General features: G+C 38.1%; 1 long non-coding RNA gene across 2 annotated transcripts in view; it reads left to right on the top strand.

Moving 5' to 3' along the window:
• Positions 1 to 9,610: 9,610 nt before the first annotated feature.
• Positions 9,611 to 24,482, top strand: part of LOC114649872 (uncharacterized) — a 162,927-nt gene continuing 148,055 nt past the window's right edge. For both annotated transcript variants that reach the window (XR_007934766.1, XR_007934765.1), the window contains exon 1: positions 9,611 to 9,722. This is a non-coding gene — a long non-coding RNA (uncharacterized LOC114649872). The remainder of the gene's footprint in view (positions 9,723 to 24,482) is intronic.

Here is a 24,482-nt window from a genome sequence, read left to right on the forward strand (position 1 = left end):
TGCCGATGTGCTTGCCTCGCTTGTGTATTAGCGGCGGGAGGAAAAGTAAAAGGGATACGGTTTTGCCGATGTTAGCGGCTAAGCGACGTTGTCTTTCTTTGGAGGTTTCGTTTTGCCGATGTGCTCGCATCGTTTCTGCATTAGCGGCTAAGCAACGTTGTCTTTCTTCGGAGGTTTCGTTTTGCCAACATGCATGCCTTGCTTGTGTATTACAATAGAATACAATACAGTTTATTTTTGTATAGCCCAAAATCCCACAGGAAGTGCCGCAATGGGCTTTAACAGGCCCTGTCTCTTGACAGCCCCCCAGCCTTGACTCTCTAAGAAGATAAGGAAAAACTCCCAAAAAAACCTTGTAGGGAAAAATAGAAGAAACCTTGGGAAAGGCAGTTCAAAGAGAGACCCCTTTCCAGGTAGGCTGCGGTGCAGTGGGTGCCAAAAGAAGGGGGTCAATACAATACAATGCAGTTCACAGAACAGAACAATTCCTCAATATAGTAACAAATAAAAAATATAAATTTTAGAAGTACAGAGCAGAATTTAACAGTAGATGATATATCCCATAATAAGATTTGAATTTGTGTAGAGCCCTGGAGACCTCATCCTTCAAGCTGCCTCCCCCATTTGGCCATTCCACGGCTGAAACAGTGCTGGGCCAGCCAATCCGATGAAAGGATCCCTCTTTCCCATGATTCCTGCGATCTTCCATCTGGGATGACTTTTCCTTAGGCAGGCAAAACAACTTGGCAGGTGGGCCATGGCACCAAGTGCCACATTTGAGTACCGAGAAGAAAAACAGAATAAGTGAGGGTTAGTATACAATTATAACTGTCATGTTACTTATGTTTAAGTGCTAATGACTAACAACAGAGATGCAGTCTGTACAGTTAATCAGCAGCTCTAGTCAGGATATGCTAAACTGAAGTAGTGAGTCTTCAGCCGGGATTTAAAAGCTGAGACCGAAGGGGCATCTCTTATAGTAGCAGGCAGACCATTCCACAGTTTAGGGGCCCTGTAACTAAAAGCTCGACCTCCCACTGTTATTTTATTAATCCTTGGAATCATAAGCAGACCGGCATCTTGAGATCTTAATGTGCGCTCAGGTTTGTAAGTCATGATAAGTTCAGACAAGTAAGCCGGACCTCGACCATTTAATGCTTTATATGTTAAAAGAAGGATTTTGAAATCTTCCCTAAACTTAACCGGGAGCCAGTGTAAGGATTTAAGAACTGGAGTTATGTGTTCGTATTTTCTTGTTCTTGTAATAATTCTCACAGCCGCATTTTGGATTAACTGGAGGCTGTATAAAGAACAGTTTGAACATCCAGTGAACACCGCATTGCAGTAGTCAATCCTACTAGAGATAAATGCATGAATTAGTTTCTGAGAATCCTGTTTATTTAAAAAGCGCCTTAATTTCCTAACATTTTTAAGATGGAAGAAACATGTTTTGGACAACTTTGTAATATGCGCTTTAAATGACATGCTAGAGTCAAAGATAACTCCTAGATTGCGGGCTGATTCAGCAAAGTTGACTGGGATTCCCATTGAGTTAAATGATGACAAAATATTGTTGTGATCAGCATCATTCCCTCCAACAATTAACATCTCTGTTTTATCTGTATTTAAAGACAAGTAGTTCTTATTCATCCACTCCTTTAATTCACTAACACAACTAATTAAAGACAGCATTGGAGAAACTTCATCTGATTTAAATGAAAGGTATAACTGGGTGTCATCTGCATACGAGTGAAAATTAACATTATGTTTCCTAATGAGAGATCCCAGTGGAAGCATGTACAGTGAAAACAGTAAAGGTCCCAGTACTGAGCCCTGCGGGACACCATATTGAACTTCTGTGTATAATGATGGAGTCCTGTCAGCACATTTCTGTACATATTGGAATCGATTTGATAAGTAAGAACTAAACCAAGCGAGCACGGTGCCTGTAAGCCCAACATCATTTTCTAGCCTGTGCAGTAAAATCGAATGGTTGATGGTGTCAAATGCTGCACTTAAGCCCAACAACATAATTACAGTGGAGTTTCCTTCATCAGAGGATATCACAATGTCATTTACAACCCGTGTTAATGCCGTTTCTGTACTATGACCAGTGCGAAAACCAGACTGGAATTTCTCAAATAAATTGTAATGCGTAAGGTGTGTCTGAAGCTGACTGGCGACTACTTTTTCTAGTATTTTAGAGAGAAACGGTAAATTTGAAATAGGCCTATAATTATTTAGTATATGTGGGTCAAGGTCTGACTTTTTAAATAATGGTTTAATGACTGACACTTTTAGTGTATCAGGTACTGTGCCATGCAATAATGAACTATTGATAATGTTTAGGATAGGCGCTGCAAGAACATCCATTGCACTTTTTACTAGTTTTGTTGGCACTGGATCTAGGGAACAAGTAGTGGGCTTCATTTTAGAAATTAAACTTAATACTTCCTACTCAGTTACAGGATTAAAATTACTAAAGTGCTGAATGCAATGTGAGACAGGGTCTGCTAAGCTAGTATTTGGTTTGTATTGTGATGCAGAGATCTGGGATCTTATATTTTTAATTTTCTCATTGAAGAACTTCATAAAGTCTGTACTGCTAATGTCTGTTGGTATTTTGCACTGTTGATCTGAATTTCTATTTGTTAATTTAGCCACTGTTCTAAACAGTACCCGAGGATTTTTATTATTGCTATCTATTCATGTAGAATAATATTCTGACCAAACTTTAAATAGGGCTTTTTTATATTTATTAACACTCTCTGTCCATGCAATTAGAAAGACCTGTAGCTTTGTTGTTCTCCATCTGCGCTCCAGTTTTCGACACTCTAATTTAAGAGCTCGAGTGTTTTCATTAAACCAGGGAGAGTTTCTATGTGCTTTGAACACTTTTGTTTTAAGGGGAGCCACTGTGTCCAGAGCATCTCTCAAGGTCACATTATAATGTGATGTTAGCAGATCTAAATTGTTTTCTGTGTTTACATTTGATGTTAACTGATCTAAATGGTTTTCCACAATTACACTCGACTTACTCAAAGTATCTATAAATTTTGAAGCAGAATTACAATCTAGATGTCGCACTGTCTTTGTTTTAATCTGTGAGTGTGCTGGCAAGGGCAGGACTAAATCAAATGTAATTAAGTAGTGATCGGGAATAACTTCATTTAATGGAGTAATAATTACATTTTGAATTTCAACTTTGTAAGTTATAATTAAATCTAATGTGTGGTTATGTTTATGAGTTGGACCTTTGACATTCTGACAAAATCCTACTGAATTTAACAAATAAGTAAAACATTTGCTAAAAGTGTCAGTTTCCACATCAATGTGTACATTAAAATCCCCCATCAGTACTACGTGATCATAATTTATAGCCAAGTCAGATAAAAGGTTGCTAAATTCAGACATGAACAATGAATACGGCCCTGGTGGTCTATTGACTAGCACTATAATTGTGTTGGAATCTGTTTTAATATTTAAAATGAATGCCTCAAAGGATGTAAAGTTGCCTACATTTTTAGAAGTGATTTGCATTTTGTTACAATGAATTATTCCAAGGCCCCCTCCTCGACCTGAATCTCTAGACTTATGAAGGAACGAGTATCCATCTGGTGACGCCTCAGCTAGGGGGACAGTGTCACATTTACTAAGCCAGGTTTCAATGAGAAGACTCAGATCAGATTTTGTACTTAATATAATATCATTTACCAAAACAGCTTTAGTGCCAAGAGAGCGAATGTTCAATAAGCAGCATTTAAAACTGTATGCTTCTTTCTGAATTGGTGATATACTTTTTGTTTTAATTTGTAGTAAATTTCTATTACAGATGCCCCTGGTGGAGGGTCTGGTTTTATCCCTTGGTCTAATTATACATCTTATTTTTTGGTTATCAATTAATTTAAGGTTTGTATCAAGACTAAATTTACTGGATGCCCCAAGGCAAGGATTATGGGTAACAGCTTCAGGAAAGTAACAGGTGGGATAAACAACAGCCTGTGATTTAAGATCACATGACTGCGGCCTGGATGGTGCTCCAATCAGTCAACCAGGAAGTTTTGCTGCCATATTTTGGGATAATACATAAGATCCCCTCCAGTTAGGATGAAGACCATCTCTTCTGAAAAATCCAGGCCTTTCCCAAAAATCATCCCAATTGTTCACAAACGCTATGCTTTTGTTTGCACACCAGGTTTCTAGCCAGCAGTGAAGGGAATGCAATCTGCTATAAATCACATCCCCTCTATATAATCTTGGTAAGGGGCCAGATACAACTAAATTCTGACATTTTCTTTTAGCTTTGATGCAAAGAGAGATGAAGTTCCTCTTTAATACCTCAGACTGCTGTGAATAAATATCATTAGTGCCGACATGCAGCAATAAGGTAGATACTTCATCGTCGGCGACACGGTCCAATGCGGCCTCTATGCCAGAAATCTTGGCCCCTGCGAGGCACTTAACATGAACTGCTGGTTTAACACAGTTTGGAATTCTAACATTCCGCACTATGGAATCGCCAATTATGAGCACTTTCTTATTCTCAGTTTCCACAGGCGCGCTGCGGAGTGCTGAGAATCTGTTCTGGGTCCGAATTGGTGACCTGGGTGCCGGGGGACTACATTTTGGATTCTTAGACCCCCGTCTTACTGTTACCCACTCGCCCTGTGGCTGAATTGGTGCTGCTGACTTTGGCCGTGCACTGACTACAGTGGGGCCAGGAGAGACTGAAGCCGAATCAGAAGTAGCCGAATTGTCTAAACAAACCGAGTCGATCCAATTTTCGGTTTGCCTAATCGCTATCAGATTCCTAGCGGGGTCCTCCAATTCGCGTATTTTCCCGACCAACTCTAAATTAACTAAACACTTTTGGCAGGTGAAGCTGTCTACAATGTCGGCCGGAAAACCTGAACTGTACATGCTGCAGGACACACAACATATAAACGTGCCCTCAACGGGCAGAGAGCAGATAGAACTTACGTTTAGCATTGATGTCATCTTCTCCGTTTTCTGTAGTTTACTTAAGTGCTTTCTGCTTCAGAGACCGTCGGCTTCAAGTTTCTCACTGCCGGTTATTTCTTCTGGTCAGCTGCCGGCTTTACTTCCGATGAACTTGCTCGGGTGTTTGCGAAGGGTTATGTGCCTGTGGGAGACGCCGCTGCTCTCTGCTTCTTCTCAGTGCTTCCACTCGCTGCTACGCTCGTGCTTCCGCCTGTGTGAGAGAGAGAGAGAGAGAGAAAAAAAAAAAAAAAAAGCGGGAGGAAAAGTAAAAGGGATATGCTTTTGCCGATGTGCTTGCATCATTTCTGCATTAGCGGCTAAGTCACTTTGTCTTTCTTCGGAGGTTTCGTTTTGCCGACATGCCAGCCACGCTAAGCAAGTGTCTGTTTCCTCGGAGGCGGAGCCCTTACCCCGACTCCACCTCTCACTTCCGAGCCGGACAAACACACACACACACTTCCACGCATAGATGTTTATATATAAGATAATAATAAATAGGTGGTAACAGAGCACACAACCACATGTTAAGTCATAATGGAATAGGAATGTATTATTATTAAAATAAACCACTTACAGAAAATGCCCTTTGTGAGTGAAAATATCCTTCCATATTCCCAAAACATGTAATGCTATGTAACTTTACATACTGCCAACCTGCACAGGTAAACAGCCATCTTGAAAAAAGAAATAAATTATATATATATATAATATACAGTGCATTGACTTTCAAGTTTCATCAAGAAATAGGGTTGCAGTGGGTGAGTGGGTGGGGGCTGTAAAAATAAACTGCATTGTCACACCAAAAATGGTTCAGCCAATGGTAATACATATGTCATATTAGTTAGGTTTGTCCATACTTACAGTCAAGGCTACTTTCCAAGCCAGTGATTCAGTGGAAACAACGATAGATGTTGTGGTGTGATAGGGGAGTAACATTAAAACTGCACACCACTGCAGAATGGCTATGTTTATCTTTATCCACTTTTGTATCTATATTATAACCCATGCAATTTAAAATATAGGCTTCATGGAATTTCATGAGGTTTATTGCAGAGTTGTGAGGCCAGCACAAAAAAACATGTAATCTTCCAAGACAGATGAGTGCATATTAATGAAATTTTCCATGTACATTATAGTTTGCCCAACTTAACAGAGTTAATGGAGTTTTGCAACTTTTATCATGAATAATGTTCACTAGAGGGAACAATACGAAATCCGTTAGCTTTGCCATCATACCTGCCATATCAATGATTCAGTTACTCAACAAGCCAACCAATTTATTAATGTTTGATTAAACATCTTTGGCTCATGAGAGCAGACAGATTGATAAAGTGGTAGTGGAAATGATGGATGGGACACTTGCATTTCAGTCAGCAGTGACAACAGTGTCAATTTTTACAAAACACAAATATTTTCTTTCTTCCTTTAATGCATTATAGAAATAGCAGCAGTGCTACCCATCTAAGATGAATAGAAAACTAAGTAATCAACGTAGACCTCAGCGTTAAAGTTTGTAGTGCACCATATTTTAGAATGTGTTGTTATACATGCAATAATGAAATACATTGCATTTTCCATTCCAACAGATGGCGCATAACACATTTTTGTAGTAATAAAATGTCATTTGTTGGAATGACAAATGCAATGCACATGTCTCTGTTATATCCCTTTTGGCATTAAATTTGCAAAAGCACTGTTAACCCTTTGAACCCTGCCCTCCCAAGCATTTCAGAACTATAATCCTAGCCTCCAAAGCAATATTCAACTATTTTCAAAACCAAATATTTTAATTTATAAAAGTAAAACTTTATCATAAAATGATAAGATGGTGATATGCAGCAATGTTAAAACAACAGATTGATACTATAGAACAAGCTGCATCATTTTCATTCTCACAGTTTTCAACCTTTTCTGCTGTCCATTATAAGGACCTAACCCCCAAGCTGCACCTTTGAGTGAAATGCTTCAAGAAAGTTTTTAGTACCAAAAGCAATCAACAAGAAAACTTCACGATTTTCACCATCTTCCAATCAATCGCCCAGCATCTACCCTTCCCCCGGGGCTCTCACTTCTGGTGTCAAGTACCCTAAATTCCCGCTCAGGGGACAGTGACAGGTGGGGAGATTGAGTAAGGTGGTACATGAGTCACATTGTGTGCAGAAATCCTAATGTGAGTTCAGGGAGGAAAGAAACTTACCACGGAGCAGAAGTTCTCTTTACCTGCTTGTACTTCTCCACGCACACTACGCATCTGTTGTTCTAAGTTGCTCCCATGCTAAAGTACAACTGAAATTGCTTCTTTTTTGTTCTTGAAATCTATGAACAAAAACCAAATTGACCTTCAACTAAGGAAACCAGCAGCATAACTTATGTAAGTAGAGTAACTAGACAGTGATATTACATACATAGCCTAATATTGCAAAGATCAGTATTCCAGCCAGCCAAGTTATGATGGCAGAGAGGTGTAGTGGCCTTCCAAGAACATACCTCTATAGCCACAGACTGCAACATTTAGAGAGTAGAGTAGCGTAACTGTAGCGTGGCATAACAGATATGTGTAGGTCAGCGTGGTTATGACAATGAGTGGGTATATACCTCTATGCGGCTAGTCCTAAAACTAGCCTGCTGGGCTCAAAGGGTTAATGTTTGTGATGCACCATCTGTTGAAATGACAAATACAACTCATTTTATTACCACAAACATTTGTGATACACCATCTGTTGTCATGCATGTGTGAGTAGGAGGCAGCTGAAGGGCTTAAATAATCATAACAACACATCCGACCAGGGGGCGGAGGGGTCCACTGACTCTCTTCCTCAGTTCCCTGCAAACCTTTCCCGGGAAATCCCACCAGATTCTTAAGCCCACGAAGACGTCACTTCCGCCTCCGCTCAGAAGACATCACTTCCTGTCCCGGGCCCGAGGACGACATCACTTCTGCAAAACTCTCTATAAAACCTCACACCCCTCCTCTGGAGGACAGTTCTGTTTTGGACTCGGTTGTGTAAATTACCCAGTGCTGTTTCTCAACTGTTTGAAACCAGGATCACAATGTATGTGTGGCTGCCCGCCCCAAACCTTTGTATGAAGTCTGGAGTCCCCTTTTGTGACACTGTAAAATGACAGAGACATAGATACAGGATGGACACACAGATACACGGACACATATCTGTTTATTTCAGTGGATACCCAGGCAACACCAGTAACTTAGGCAAGCTATATATACATTTGTTTTTTTTTCCAATAGCAAGTAAGTAAGTAAGTACAATTTATTTATAAAGCACATTTTAGCATAGATGTCTCTGACCTAAGTGTTGTGCATACAAAGAAGAAGAAGAAGAAGAGTTTTACATTTCCTTATTTGGTTGGCACCTTTATCCAAGGCAACGTACAACATTTATGATACGATTGCTGCTATTTCTTTTGGTTTTCCAATTGGAGCAGAGGCAGGTCAAGTGACTTGCACATCATGACACACTGTCAGTAGTGGGAATTGAAACCATCACCTCAGGGTTTGAACTCCAAAGCCTTAACCACTATGCTACACTGCCCACTAATATCAACAATAATTACTATTCTAATAATTAAAACAAATTGAAAAAATTACCAAGAATATTAATAATAATATTAAAAAATACATATATTAAAATATATTATATTGTAAAATTACCAAGACAGTTAAACAGTGACTGCAATATGTATTAAGCATCTAAAAGAGTTTGAATGTACAAATATGTGTTAGGTCTATGTTTAAAATATTTTATTATCTCAATAGATATGCAGTTTCTGAAAGATTCAGAACATATGACTAAATAAGAAAATAAACTGCATTTCTAACAGTACTACTGCACATTTTCCCCCTATACCTGAAGCACGTCAAGTTTCCAAGTGAAGCTGATATTTCTACTGCTGTCAAAGGTCATATGTGGCTGCAGGGACTCAGTCTACAGTGGGAGAGGGTCCAGGCAGCAAAGCATTTTGACAATACATTAAATTTTTAGTTTCATAATCTAAGGTTTGACTTAATCGATTGCTTTGAATACCAATCTCTTATTCAGGAAATATCATTAGTTTAGTTTGTATTTTTATGGCATACATGACATTTAGAAATTGAGAATGCTGCACACATTTACAGCTATAGTACTGTAAAAGGAACACGTCAAATGACATTTCATTAAAACAAAACACTGAACACAAACACAGAGCAGTATACACACACTTCTGTTTTTTATTTTGCCATGGTTGATTTCAGAGACATTCCTGTATTCACTGGATTGCACATATTTAATGTCATCCTTGTGTTGAACTAACTATGGACTCATTTAAAAATATGTATATTTGATGAGTACATTCTGTTTCTTAATCACAGACAAATTCTACCTCCATCAGCATATTAACAATTTGACATGACGCACCGTCTTTACACAGAGTTTCTTTTTAAGAAAGCTCTTTTGTGCTGTGCTAAAATGCATTTCTTTAAAGGCCTGTGCATGTAAAGAAAGAGTTAAATATATTAAAAGTTAAAAGAAAAAAATCTTGGCAGCAGTAGCTTGATATCTCCTGGACTTTGTGAAGAGGGCAAAGGTTGCAGTCTTTACCCCAGGTGCTGACAGACTGTCAGGCTTGTGTATATATGCTATGAGATCTGGGAGTTCATTTTAAAAGCAGTTTGGCATTGTTGGAAAAAAAGCTGGGAGTTGAAGTGTGAAGAACAACCTAGGGTGAATATATTTTACCTAGATAACAGATTTTTCTTTCTGTATGTTTTTGAATTATTTTTACTGTACATTCATTTATGCTTAATAGTTATTTAAGAATCTTCAAAAAAATTTTTTGTCACGTGATCACTGAGGTCTATAAAAATATACACAAATTGGTATGTGATAATCACTATATAGGTAAACGTTCAGTCATAGTTACAAATAAGATCTTGTACATTCTCCTGTTGTAATTGAAGACTGGGATGACATTTTTTATTGATTTTATTAAAAGCAAGTAACATTCTATACAATCAAGTGAAACTTAATTAAACTAAAGTCTATTCAAACCCCACCCAAGAGAAAAAGAAGAAGGCCAACAGCCAGAGTAAAATTTTAAGAGTAGAAAAGAGGGAAGAGAATCCTTTTCCCCAATATAAATGCTTATTCTAAAATGTTATTGATTAGATCCTGCCAGGTTTTAAAAAGTTTTGAACAGGTCCTCTAAGTGAGAATTAGATTTTTTCCCAGTTAAAATAGTATATAACATGACTTAAAAGAAGTGGGCTAGGATTCTTCCAGTTGAGCAAGATAAGTCTACATGCCAATACTGTAGTAAAGTACAGTTTGTTTGTCCTTCTCCACTTTAAGCCCATCACGGGACCACCAAACACAGCTGTTAATGAATTAGGAGTGAGGCTGTCTGATAGGCCTTTAAAGATTTTTGTCCAGAATGATGTTAATTTGGCCACCCAAAATATATGGCCCAGTGAGGCTGGAGCTCAATTGCAACGTTCTCTGGTTGGATCATGCCCTGAAAACATTTTGAACAATTTTAAATAAAACAGATGTGCTCGACTGAGAGATCCTTTTCCCACTGTACTCTGGGATCTTTGAAAGGAAGGGACTTTAAAATGTTTTCCTATATTATAGAAATGCTGTCTGATAGTGGAAAAATTGTGTTGATGCGAAGCTAAATTTGGACTGTAGTTGTCCATAGGATGCAAAGATATTATCTATATACAAATCTCTAAATGATTTAGTCCTGTATGTTTTCCCAACATTAAAAACTGTGCAAGTTTGAGAATGTGGAGAAAGGTGGTTATTGTGTATAGGTGCCACAGATAAAAGCTTCTCTGTCTTGAAGTGCTTCCTACATTGGTTCCATATTCTGAGTGAATGAAGGACAATTAGTATATTGACAATAACTTATATTTACTGGGGTACAAAGCCAGGAATATAAAGATGCTTCAAGATTTTATTTCTATTGTGGACCAAGCTTGTGTGTGTTCATCCATTTGTATCAATGTCAGGTTTTTATAGCTTGTATATTTGCTGCTCAGTAATAAAATTGAAGGTTGGTTGAAGCCATACCACCTTCTTCTTTAGGTTGTTGTAGGTTTGCCCTTTGGATGCATGGATGTTTTGAATTTTAAATAAATGATGTTATGATTTAATCTAATATCTTAAAAAATTATTTGTTAATGTATATGGGGATGCTTTGAAATAGTAAAAGAAGCTTAGGAAGGATAATCATCTTGACAGTGTTAATTCTCCCTGCTAAAGTGAGATGAAGAGTAGACCATCTATGCACGCCTTGTTTAAGTTTTCCAATGCAGACAGCAAAATTTTGTTGAAAAAGAGCTTTATATTTTCTTGTGATGTTTACCCTTTAGTATTTAATCTGATCCGTGATGATAAAAGGGAAGGTGTCCAATCTAATGTTCTGTGCTAGAGAGTTCACTGGAAAAAGCACACTATTTTTCAAATTAGTTTTGAATCCAGATATCTTTTGAAATTCTGCTAATGCTGTTAGGACTGCAGGCACAGAATTTTGTGGGTCTGATATATAAAGTGCCATATCGTTTGAATGTAGTGATATTTTCTGTTCAAGTCCTTTATCTCAGATTTTGAAAGTGAAGAGCCAATGGTTCAGTGGCGATTGCGAATAGCAGTGGTGACAAGGGGCATCCTTGTCTAGAACCGCATTCTAGTTTGAAGTAGTGTGAAGTAATATTGTTAATACAAACTGAAGCTTCTGGACTGGTATACAGTAGTTTCATCCATGCATATATGTTTGTGCCAAACCTAAATTTGTGCAATGTAATGAATATGTAGTCCTGTTCAACCATGTCGAATGATTTTTCTTCATCTAAAGATAATAAGATCTCGGGGTGTTAGACTTTATGGGTGAATATATTACATTAAACAGGCGTTGAAGATTGGAAGCTAAGTGCTTGCCTTTAATATATCCACTTTGGTGTTGTGATATTACTGAAGGAAGCACTTTCTGAATCCTTCTAGCTAGAACTTTGGAGAGTATCTAAATGCCATTATTCAGAAGTGAAATTGGTCTATATGATGCACATTGTAATAAGTCCTTATTTTTCTTAGGAAACACAGTAATATTTTAATGCTTGGTGAAAAGTTTCAGGTAGAATTTTATTGTCTCTGGCTTCTGTAAATGTTGCTAATAAAAGGGGAGCTAACTTAAATGATTTTTTTATCTATAAAAAATTCAGGAAGGTAGCCATCAGGGCCTGCTGCTTTCCCACTCTGAAGTGAGTTTATAGCGTCTAGTAATTCTGAGAGTGACAGAGGTTTATCCAGTTATTCTGCACTGAGAGTATCTAGCTGTGGTATCTGTAATGTATCAAAAAATACATTAGATTGTGTCTTGTCTAAACTGAGTAGTGTGCTTTATATTTTTATGGTCAATAATTTTATCTCTGTGTTGGTAATTACTGGTATTGCATTGCAAACTTCCTGCTTGTGGATTTGTTGAGTGAAAATCTTATTAGCCTTCTGTCCATGTTTATAATAATGATGTTGTGCTTTAAAACTGAGTTATTCTATTTCGTTTGTTGTCAAGAGATTGAGTTCTGAATGCAAAACCTGTCTTTTCCCATAAAGTGCCTCATTTAGGGGGACCAAGCGTGTTCTTGATCTATTCTGGTAATTTCACTGATAAAGTCTGACACCTTCTTGGTTTCTGATTTATTTTAGTGGGAGAGTTATGAAATAATCTGTCCTCTTAAAAATACCTTCAAAGTTTCCCACATGCATTTGTTGCTAAAAAAATTAATTCACTTGGATATAAATTCTGTGCAGTTCTCGGCAGCTAATAACGGGGTTGAGACGCCAGCTGTGAGATGAGTATTTGGGGTGTAGTGATTTGAGCTCCAAATTCAGAGGAGCGTAGTCGGAGATAAGAATTTATATTGTACTTGCAATATTAGATCATGGGCAAAAATTGTTATCTATAAAGAAATAACTCATTCTTGAGTAACAGTACTGTACTGGTGAGAAGAAGGAATATGCTTATGTTTGGATTTAGAAAGCTCCATGGGTCTGAGAAGTTATTGTCAATTACAAACTGTATAATTGTTTTTGCAGTGTTATATGTTATCTCCCCTGTAGCTGAAGACCTATCCAGGTCCTGGATTTAAAACACAATTAAAATCTCCGGCCATTATAATTTTATGAATGTTCACATTAGGAATGGATGCAAATACATTTTGGATGAAGTCTCTATCATCAACTTTGGGTACATAGATATTTATCAAAATCCCTTTACAATTAAATAAATTACCCATCATGATCACATATAGCCATTCAGGGTTAGATACTACATTTGATACTACAAATGAAATTGTTCTATATATTAACACTAGAATTACCAAAGCCTACGAAAAAACTCATAAATCCGTCCCACCTTAAATCCCTTCGCACCTCTCCACCAGCGTCTTTTGTCCTCTAAATGTGTCGATAAGCAGAAAGCAGCCTACTATCACATCCCCCCACTGCCACACAGTTTTCTCAGCTCAAGTCTGTTTACCTGCATGTCAGTTGCTTTGAGTTGTATAGAGTGAGACGTCAAGCAAAATGACACCTTTTATAAATACTATATCATTATTTGGAACACATGCATTTCATGTGTGTTCCGTGTCTACAACAATCAATGTAAACACATCGTTAAAACAGAAACGTTGTTCATGTTTTAGTAATAATTGACAAAATGTACACATGAAGTGTATAATGTGTGGAGCCTGAAGTTCAAATATCAAATAAACACTTTCACAAAAGGTACAAATATAACAGAAGTGCGCTTCTATTTAAGAATACAACTGCAGAAAAAGAACCCGCGTTTGGGTGCGACAGTCACACCCCTTTGATACGACTGGCTTCTTTGGCACAACGGTATCAACTGTTGACTGGTAAGCAAAACTTCATGGCTTCGAGTCCATTTTGAGAAGTGAGCTGCTCTGATTCTTACTATTTTAGAATAAAAACATACATTTGATTTGAGTCTGTTACAGCCAGTGTAAATTTATGATACTTGTAAAGGTTAGCTTTGTTTTTTTTATTCAGTTTTATTCTCTCAGTCACGTTCACGAATAGCCCCCACCCCCAGCCCCCATTCTGACACTCTGGTTTTCATATAAAGATGTGCTATAACAGAGGTGAACTCAGCTGATGACAATGGTTCTACATCGGAGAAAGAATGCACATCACACTTTTGCCGTCGCTGTATACATGTACACTGGAAGCTCTGCAGTCTACTTGTGACTTTACGCTGTAGGAAAATAAGTACATAAATCAAGGTAAATAGGTAAAACATTCGATTTGGCTTTCATATACAAAGTGCATGTGCCCAAAAAACAAGTCTGACTGTATTCTCACACCATTGCTCTCATGTTGAAGTGTCAGCGTGCACTTTTCGTGGCATTACACACGTATTTTTTGAGCATGCCGTGTCGATCAAACACAGAAAGCTCTGCTGTCTACTTGTGACTTTATGCTGTTGGAAGTAAATAAATAAATCAAGGTAAATAACATTCGATCTGGGCTTTTATGTAAGTAACTTGGGGGGGGGGGGGGGATCGTGAACGCGACTAAGAGAATAAAACTGAATTAAAAAAAAACAAAGCTAACCTTTACAAGTATCATAAATTTACACCGGCTGTTACAGACTCTGATCAAATGTATGTTTTTATTCTAAAATAGTAAGAATAAGAGCAGTCATCAGTCTGAGAAGTGACATCAAATTTACTTTAGATTGTAATTTGTTGAAACGAACAGTAAGGCTTCTAGGTTTTGTGGCATTCGATCCATATATGCGGTAAGCTGCTGATATCTCAGTGTCTGATTTAAAATCCTCTCCAATTATTTTTAGAAAATAGTTCAGCTATGAATTTCATTGGGTTTGGACTTTGACAGTTTTCAGGGAAACCTTTAATTCTGATATTATTTTTTCTATATCCATTTTCCAGAGCAGTTAATCTGTCTCCATGCACTTTGCATTCGGATTTTGTAGCCACTGCTTTTTCGTCAATTTTTTTGCCAATTGTTCAATTATTTCAATACGAGTTATGAACATTTGCTTAACATCTCCAAAATGAGAACCAAGTGCTCTAATTTTATTCATAAACTTGCTCCTATTTTCCTGTTTTTTTTCCTCAGTTTTTCCTAGCATATATTTAAAGGTTGCCTCAAAACGATTACATAAACTTTTCTCCTGGTCTTTAATATCCTGAAGCAGCTTCTTGTTTGTCATGTTTATGTCCTTTATATCTTTTCACATAGTGCATGCTCCCCAACCTGACGTGCCCTGACCTTTATGTTACTCTTTAGCTCCTTTATGTCTTCACTCCCCCACGACCAGTAGTTATTGTGGTAATTATTGCAGTGATCGTTACCTTCAGCTCGGACTGTTGATTTCAGTATTCTCCGTGTTGCACAGGTGGTGTAGCAAGCATGCTTGGAGTACGTGTCACTGACTCGTGGGGGGTAGTTGACAGCGTGGATGGTAAGGCCATGCTCAGTTCCAATGAACCTTCTGGAATCGACAATGTCTTTCTTGGCCCGACTCACTTGTAATTTCACTCCAACTTTTGCTCTCAGTCTGGAGCGGATGCTTCAACATCAGGTCCCCAGAAATCTGTTCTTTCACCTATCTGTTCCAGGTCAGTCTCTGCCAGGCTGTACCTTGAACATGAACTTGAGGCCTGTATAGGGTTAGATGAAGCTTTAGATGTCTTTTCCATTTGCTTTTGAGCCTTTTCTCTGCTGTTCATGCTTGTATATGCTGTACTTGCATATACTGTAATTAAAGCCCATTGGATTGAATAAATACAAGATACCTCGGGATGACAGTAAAAAAAAAAAAAACAGATAAAATAACACTGCTGCTAACTGAGTTCCACCTCAGACGTCCTTCTCCTAAAAGGGATGAGACAACAACATTTTTTACAAATTTTTTGAACACCCAAAACACTGCAAATGTCACACAGTGTAGCACAAAATACTAATTATTCAGGCGGTTCAAATCTGGTGAGTGTTATAATTTGACTTTTGCTTAACTTTTTTTCTCTGTCATTTTAAGGGATCAGACACTCATATTGGTTTGTTTCTTATCACTAATTTACATTATTTTGTTAACATTTTTTGGGCAGGTTTGGCCGCCATTTTGTTTTTTTTTTTGTAGTTGGGTCTACATTATGCTTCCATTGTTAGGGTGGCATCCCACGTTGTCAGGGCCTGTGCCCTCCAAGTACCAACATAAAAGGTCAAAAGATCTTCCTCTTTCAACCTGATGGATTCCTAACACCCCTCTTGCTTTTAAAAACTAATTTATTTTTCTAACTCTCCATTTTTTTTTTTCAATTCACGTCTGATATTTTGACTTTGAGTTTTGTCTCAAACTTTGGTTTTGGTATTGCGTGCCTGTCTTTTCTATATTGAACTTTTTTGGCTTTCTGATTACATCTCTCCTCCACATTGGGCCTCAATTTTTTTTGTCCCATTCCTAGCATAACAGTGACCAGAAATAAAGCATAATACTGTACATAAAACAGTACATAGTGTAAGCTCTGATTGGACCTTCGACTTACCTGAAAAAGAAAGTTAAACAGCAGACTTGAGTAGAACTTGCAAGGGCTTGCTTCACTCCCTTGACTCTGTATGGCGAGGAAGGCTACCTGTCTCTTTTAATGAGCTCATACGTAACTATTAAAACACTTAAGTACATAAAAAAATGGAACAGAAACAGCTTTAACCCAATGGGGTCACGAGCTTTGCCAGTGATGATCAAAAGAATCAAGTGAACTTTCTTATTGTTGGGTTACAGTATTTATGTGTATATATGTGTTTTAATGTCAGTTCTGTTAGTTATGAATGACTTTGTGTCTTATTATAATGTTGTTTCTGTTGATTTTGTTAATTAATTAATTATGTACTGTGTCTTTAAATGTCAGTAGTTTCTTGTCCTTTGTAGGTGGAGCCCCAAGACGTGGGGCCACCCTGACATCACTCTGGCTGAGCTATCCCTCTATTTAAGGACCAAGCTGAGGAAGCTAGAGCTGGAGAATTTTCTCTAGTTAAGGCAAGAAAGAAAGAAAGAAAGAAAGAAAGAAAGAAAGAAAGAAAGAAAGAAAGAAAGAGAAAGAAAAAGAATTAGGTTTTTATGTTTGTTAACTTTTTACTCTGTTAACTGGATTCTGCTTCTGGAGTTTGTATTGGGATTTTGTTTATCTAGGATTGTCTTTTACACAACTTATTTTTGCCCCTTTTTCTCTGTAGAGCTGTTTGCTTGTATTTTTTTTTATTTTTTTTGTTAAATAAGTTCTTTCCTTTTATATAAAGTTCATTCTGATGCCCTTTTTGTTCTCAAACTGAGGTTTATGGTGATCCTCCCACTTGTGGGTATGTTTGATATATTTTTAGGGTTCTTAAGTTTCTTTTAAATGCTTCACTCCCTTTTGGGCCTGCTAGGCCTTAGGCAGACCAGTTGGAGCTGGGATTAAACCCCACTGGGGTGAGGCTTTTTCAGGCAGACAAATAAGGCCTAGCTGGCCAGTAAAGCCTTTGTGAAGCCTTTTGGAGGCCATAAACTCCTTATTTCCCATGTTTGAGACTCCATATCATAACACTTATGTTTAATTTAATAGTTTAGCAAGATTTTATCATACAAATATGTCAAAATCTCTGAAAGAAAAATTAGAATCATGCTTTTTCAATGTGCACCTTGTTAAAAATTGGTATGGAATAGGCCATCCAGTACTACCATGTGAATTACACTTTAGTGATTCAACTGGAAATCACTCAATGGAATATTTTAGGATATAATACAACCAAATGTACTGTATGATAATATAAAATGAAGTGCATTAACTTACATAATGATAATTATGTACACAAATAAATGCAAAGTAAAATGTACCAGAAATTAAATGAAGTGTGCAACTTAAAAATGTCTTATTTAATATTCATTTAAACAAGCCAAGAAACATAGATAGATTGGTCCAGGGGTGGCATATATACCTCTGTCCATGTTAGAACATGTGTTTCTGTGTTCATTTCTTTGTCTTCATCAACCAACAAAGTGTTTCTGCAGGGTAAGAAGACCATCAGCTATCTTCACTCATAATTTACTTTTGAGTGTGTGTGTGTTTCATGTACTTGCCTTTGTGTGCGTACTTGTGTATTTAAATAATTTTATGTATCTCAAAAACTACTTGTGCAAAATGTTTGCATCACTAGTCCTGGTCTGGACCCACGACTAAATGCAGCAGACTACAGAAACACCTTCTTAAATTAAATAATTTCCCATTAGCCCTTGGTCAAATCATTTTTTTGAAGGATGGACCAAACTGGACCAAAAACAACAGACATGGAACCTGTCACCAGGCAAAACATTGCAACTTGTTAAAAGACGATAGGTAATTTTTTTGTGGGATGGTATCATTGTATACAAATCTCAGAGTTCAGGGTGGATATCTTGGAAGCTACTTGTTGCAGAATGTTCTATCTTTGCTAGGATGTAGGCATCCAGGTCCTCTACACAACACAATAAAACACAATCTTCTGATGAAAATGATCATTTTGTGACATAAAAATCGATTTTGATTTTCCACAGACACAGATATGGACATCATGTTAAAATATTTCTCAATGTTTTAGACATCATAGAATTAGAATCTTAATACAATTTGAAAGCAAATATTTTCCCCCATCACCAAACTTCCATTTGCATGAGGTTTTTAAAACTGGGTGAATTAGGCCAAAAAAGTGTACCTTGTCACATTAGTCAATTACAGCCACGGCTAAGTTTGCAGTACAGTGAGTCATCTCATTCACAAGAAATTTCTATTTACGTGGTAATAATGTGATAATTGGTCTCACTCTTTGGGGAAGCGCGATACCATACAGAGATCACAATGAAATGTCATGCAGGTTAATGCATAATTAATTTGTTTTGAGGTAAGTCTTACAATTTACAATATGACCCGCCAGATGGATGCACAGGAGGCGCTTCTTGCTCTTATTAAAACATATGAAGTAGAATGATCTCAATGCAAACAGTTCTAAGGAATTCTATACTAATGATGAGTTGTTTCATATTAAGCAACTAATTGATCCAGCAGAGGTTACATACTTGTTGATGTGTTTTTATTTCTATTCATCTTGATTATCAGGTTGATACATAGGCTGTGTGTTGATGATTCGGTGTATTTTTTTTTCACAAGTTTCTAAGTTGGCTAATATGTGCTCTTTAAATTCATATGTGCACATAGTAAATGAGTCTGATTAGTTTGCAAGATTGCGAAAGTAAGCTGTCATTGGTACCCTCAAAGAGAGAGTGTGTTCCTTTCCAAGCAACAAACCCTGGGTAACTAAGGAGCCTAAAAGTCTCCCGAAAGAGAAAAAGAGAAGAGCATTTAATTCCAGTGACAAAGAGATTCTGAAGGATGTTCAACACAAGCTGAGTGAAGGAAGGGAAGCTTACAAAGTTAAAATGGAAAACAAGATCATTCAGAATAACATGCAAAATATCGGGAATGGACTGGGTATAATTAGTAGACTTGGGCAATCCAGGGTACAAGTGCTAGAAGGGGATGTGGGTGAAGCTAACACACTGAAATGTTTTTAATAGAGTTTTCCATCCCACTGTCACTTTCTTCTATTGAAAAGTCCCCCCCCCCCCACACCACCCCTACTACATCAACCACTACTACCACTTGCTGCATTAACCCCAATACTGAAAAAACCTGGATGCTGATCCTACTAACTTCAATAATTTTTGCCCTATTTCTAATTTTCCATTTATCTCCAAAACTCTTGAAAAAACAGTAGCTATCCAACTTCACTCCCACTTATCTCATAATAATCTATATGAAAAGTTCCAGTCTGGTTTTTGCCCCCTTCACAGTACAGAAACGGCACTTCTTAAAATTACCAATGACCTCCTTATGGCTGCTGACTCTGGTTTAATCACTATTCTCATCATCCTTCATCTGAGTGCGGCCTTTGATACTATTTGTCACACTACTCTCCTTAATAGATTATCTTTGATTGGAATTACCCACACTCCACTAGATTGGTTCAGATCCTACCTCTCAGGCCGCACTCAGTTCATTCAGCTTAAAACTTTCACATCCCAACCCACCGCTGTTACTTCAGGTGTGACCTGGGGCCTCTTCTTTTTATTATTTATCTTCTTCCCCTTGGCAATATCTTTCATAAATATAACATTAATTTTCACTGTTATGCTGATGACACCCAGCTCTACCTTGCTAGTAAACCCACCTCTTCCTTTCCACCATCTTCGCTTATTGAATGCATTGCTGAAATTAAATCCTGGTTTTCTTTGAATTTTCTTAAATTAAACAGTGACAAAACTGAGGTTCTCCTCATTGGCTCAAAATCATCGTTATCCAAAGCCGATAATCTTTCTCGTTATTGATAATTCTGTTGTTTCCCCTTCACCTCAGGTCAAGAAACTGGGTGTCATCCTTGATAGTGCTCTGTCTTTCCAATCTCACATTAATAACATCACCCGGTCTGCTTGCTTCCACCTACGTAATATTAATCGCATCCGCCCTCCCTCACTCCCCATGCCACTGCCATTCTTGTTCAGTCTTGTTACTTCTCGTCTGGACTATTGCAGTTCACTCCTCTTTGGTCTCCGTAATAAATCTCTCCATAAGCTTCAGATAGTCCAGAATTCTGCAGCTCGCATCATTACTCGAACCTCATCTATTCACCATATTATTCCGGTCTTGCAGCAGCTTCATTGGCTCCCGATTAAGTTTCAAAATGATTTTAAAATTCTGCTCTTAACATTTAAGGCCATCCATAACCTCGCCCCTCCATATCTGTCTGACCTTCTTCATGTTGCCATTCCCTCCCGTAACCTTAGATCCTTTTCCTCCATCCATCTGACCGTCCCTCTCACCCGTCTAACTTCCATGGGGAGCAGAGCATTCAGCCCGTTCTGCTCCCAAGCTCTGGAATTCATTACCTACTGAGCTTAGAAATATCAAATCATTTCCAGCCTTCAAATGTAAACTTAAAACGCATCTGTTTAAAATGGCTTTTTCTTTATGATTACAGTGGCTTTGTTTGATTTTAATTTTTATATTTTCTGATGTTTTAAGTTTTTTATAATGTGTCCTTTTATTTATTTATTTATTGTTTGTTTGTTTGGTGTCCTTGAGTTCTCAGAAAGGAGCCTTGTATAAATAAAATGTATTATTATTATTATTATTATTATTACTTCATGTAGAATGGTCAGTAAAGAGTGAGCCTGTGACCAACAAAGTGGCCTGTCCATAACTGATGACCAAGTCAGGAGATCACTAAGGAAGCTACACACAGGATAAGCCATGGGACCAGATGGAGTCAGTCCTCGAGTTCTTAAGGCCTGTACTGACCAACTTTGTGGTGTTCTCTGCTACTTGTTCACTCAATCGTTAAGACTGCAAAAAGTGCCACTGCTGTGGAAAGCTTCCGCTATTGTTCCAAAAGAGGCTGATGCCTCTTCACCTAATGACTACAGACTAGTGGTACTTACGTCTCACACCATGAAGACCTTTGAGAGACTGGTCATGAACTCTTTGAGTGCTCTTGTGGCAGACCACCTGGACCCACTGCGGTTTGCTTATTGGTTAAAGACTGGAATGGAGGATGCAATTATCTATTTGCTCCACAAAGCTTATTTTCACCTGGTCAAACCTGTGAGGATTCTGGTTTTTGATTTCTCCAGCACCTTCATTACCAGCCCACCATCCCTGTTAAGGGGTAAACTCAGAGATATGCAGGTGGAGGAGCCTCTGGTGTCCTGGATAATGGACTGTCTGTCAGGGCAGACCAGTTTGTGAGACTGAAGGACTGTGTGAGCAACTCTGGAGCACATCAAGCCTGAACAGGCCTATCTCCTTTTGTTGTCACTCTATACACCTTAGACCGATGTCCTAGATTATGAAATATTTATTTATTTGGCTTCTGTAAAAGATTCCCCCCCTAGGGACAGAGAAATTCCTATCTATCTATTTGATTGTATATTAATACATTGTTATACTAATGAGGTCTTTGTGTGTGTGTGTATGTGTGGCTGTGTGGGAAAGTAGTTACAATGTAGTTTTGCTATTACTGATAGTTTGTATCATTGTGAAGGAGTCTGGTTGCATTACTTGCGAATATGTGGCTAAATTGTGTTTTCAGCCACAGACACCATTATGTAAGGACAAAGGTTTGCAGGCCTGGCTATTCCCAGTCGAGGTTGGATAAAGGGTATTCCCATCACAAGCAACATGGAATATGCTTATAGCCTTGTGAACATCAGGAAAGCCATGGAAGCAAGTGGCTCTCAGGCTAAAGGGCTAGTAGCAGAATGAGCCTCTTGCAGGTTATGGTTTATTCTCACCTGGACATAGCTGGCAGCACCGTGAGGATTCTGTTTTTTGATTTCTCCAGCGCGTTCATTACCATCCAGCCATCCCTGTCAAGGGGTAAACTGCAGGTGTATGAGCTTGTGGTGTCCTGGATAATGGAGTATCTGTTAGGGCAGACCACAGTTTGTGAGACTCAAGGACTGTGTGAGTAACACAAGGAACAGGCCTGTCTGCTTTACTCTTCACTCTGTACACCTCTGTCTAAAAATATAACAGCAGGTCATGTCACTTGCAGAAATGCTCTGAAGATTCGCCACTTATGGGGTGTATCGATATCGGGGGGAGGCGAGACAGAGGAGAGGAGTCAAATGGAGAACTTTGTTTCTTGATACAAAGGAAATTGTCTGGACCTTGACATCAGCAAAACCAAGGAACTGATTATTGACTTTCACTGCACCAAAGAGCTTCTGTGTCTGGTCACTATTCACTGAGTTAATGTAGCGGTAGTCCACACCTACAAGTACTTGGGGGGTCCACATTAATGTCTGGTCTCGGAACTCAGATGAACTATATGAGAAAGGGAAGAGCAGACTCTTTTTTTTTTGTAGACTTCATTCCTTTAATATTAGAAGTGATATCCTTCACATCTTCTGCAACTCTGTAGTTTTCTACACTGTGGTGTGATGGACTGGTAACGTTACTTCAAGAGAAGCCCACCAAATCAACAAGCTAATTAAAAGGGCAGGCTCAGTTATGGGATGCAAAGTAATAAAAAAGAGGATTAAAATAAAAATGAGAAACCTTCATGAACAATGCTGCACATCCTATGTCTGACACACTGAAACTGTCAACAATGCCAACAAATTACTCAACAGAAGTGTGTCAAGAAACATGACTTGTGCTCCTTTATATTAAGTGCATAATGCTTTAATGGGATTGAGACTGCCAAGTCGGACGTCTTCTTTCTTTTTAAATATTCTTCCTTTTTTAGTTATTCTGTGTTCAAACCATAATGTATATGTAAATATATTTATTTTTTATCTATTTATGTATTTTTGATTTGAAGAACTTTATGTAAAAAAGCTAAATTTCCCTCTAGATAGACATTTATTTGTCCCCAATCAAATCTAAAGGGAGGAGAGGAGCTGGAAGCTAAGAGCTGATGGACAATGATTAGTCCACCACTGCTGACTCATTAACCAGAGCGTAGTTTAGTTACAGCTCAAAACCCTGAGGGAGGATGGGGACTGTCTGGTGGGATCAGGTCCTGTCCGAAAGCTACAATCACACAAAAGAGTGATGGAGAACTAGGCATCCAATTTTGTATGTTACAAGCTACAAAAAATATGACGTTGTGGGTTTCAGGCACAAAAAGTGTGCTTTTGTCCATGGTTGGCACTCCCAAGGTACGTGTTTGTGTGTGTAAATTGAAACACTGCATCATCTATTTATATATTTAGTAGAATATATTTCTTCTATTTTGCTCACTGCACACACCTAAGGTGTTGTCACAGGGCTCAGGTGTTAATAGCTAATGTGTAACCTGAGCTCAGGCATGCATAACTCATACATATTCATTGCAGGAAGGCTATTTCTGACAAAAGTAATGACATTAATAGCCTTTTAGTCATTTATTTGCCTAGCTGATTACATTTCCTGAAATATTTTGTCACCTTTACCTACTCAAGGTCTCAGTGAACAAGTTTCAGTAATCAAAACAGTCAATCACCTTTTAAATATTTTCACATTGTTTCTACCCCTGATCAAAATTACTGTTTTCAATTTATAAGTTTTAAAATATATAAAAAGCTACATATGATCATGCCCTCCCTGCTGTTTCTGAATTATTGTAGCTGGGTTTGTAGTGAAACCAAAAATATTAAACCACTGTGAAATTACTGCGTGTTTTAAGTTAATAAAAGCTATGTAAATCTCGAGCATTACATACCTTCCAAGTTCCTCAGTTTATCCCGAGGCTTCTGGGAGTTACGTTGAGGAGCATGCACTGGTACACTGTGGTGCTGCACCCTCCACATGATGAAACAGCTCGGGATACCGGTTGGCAACCCTCCAGGCAGACACGCCGTCCAGTCCCACCCTCTCGAAATGA

This window comes from Erpetoichthys calabaricus, chromosome 4 (genome assembly GCF_900747795.2).
Source record: "Erpetoichthys calabaricus chromosome 4, fErpCal1.3, whole genome shotgun sequence".
Lineage (NCBI taxonomy): Eukaryota > Metazoa > Chordata > Cladistia > Polypteriformes > Polypteridae > Erpetoichthys > Erpetoichthys calabaricus.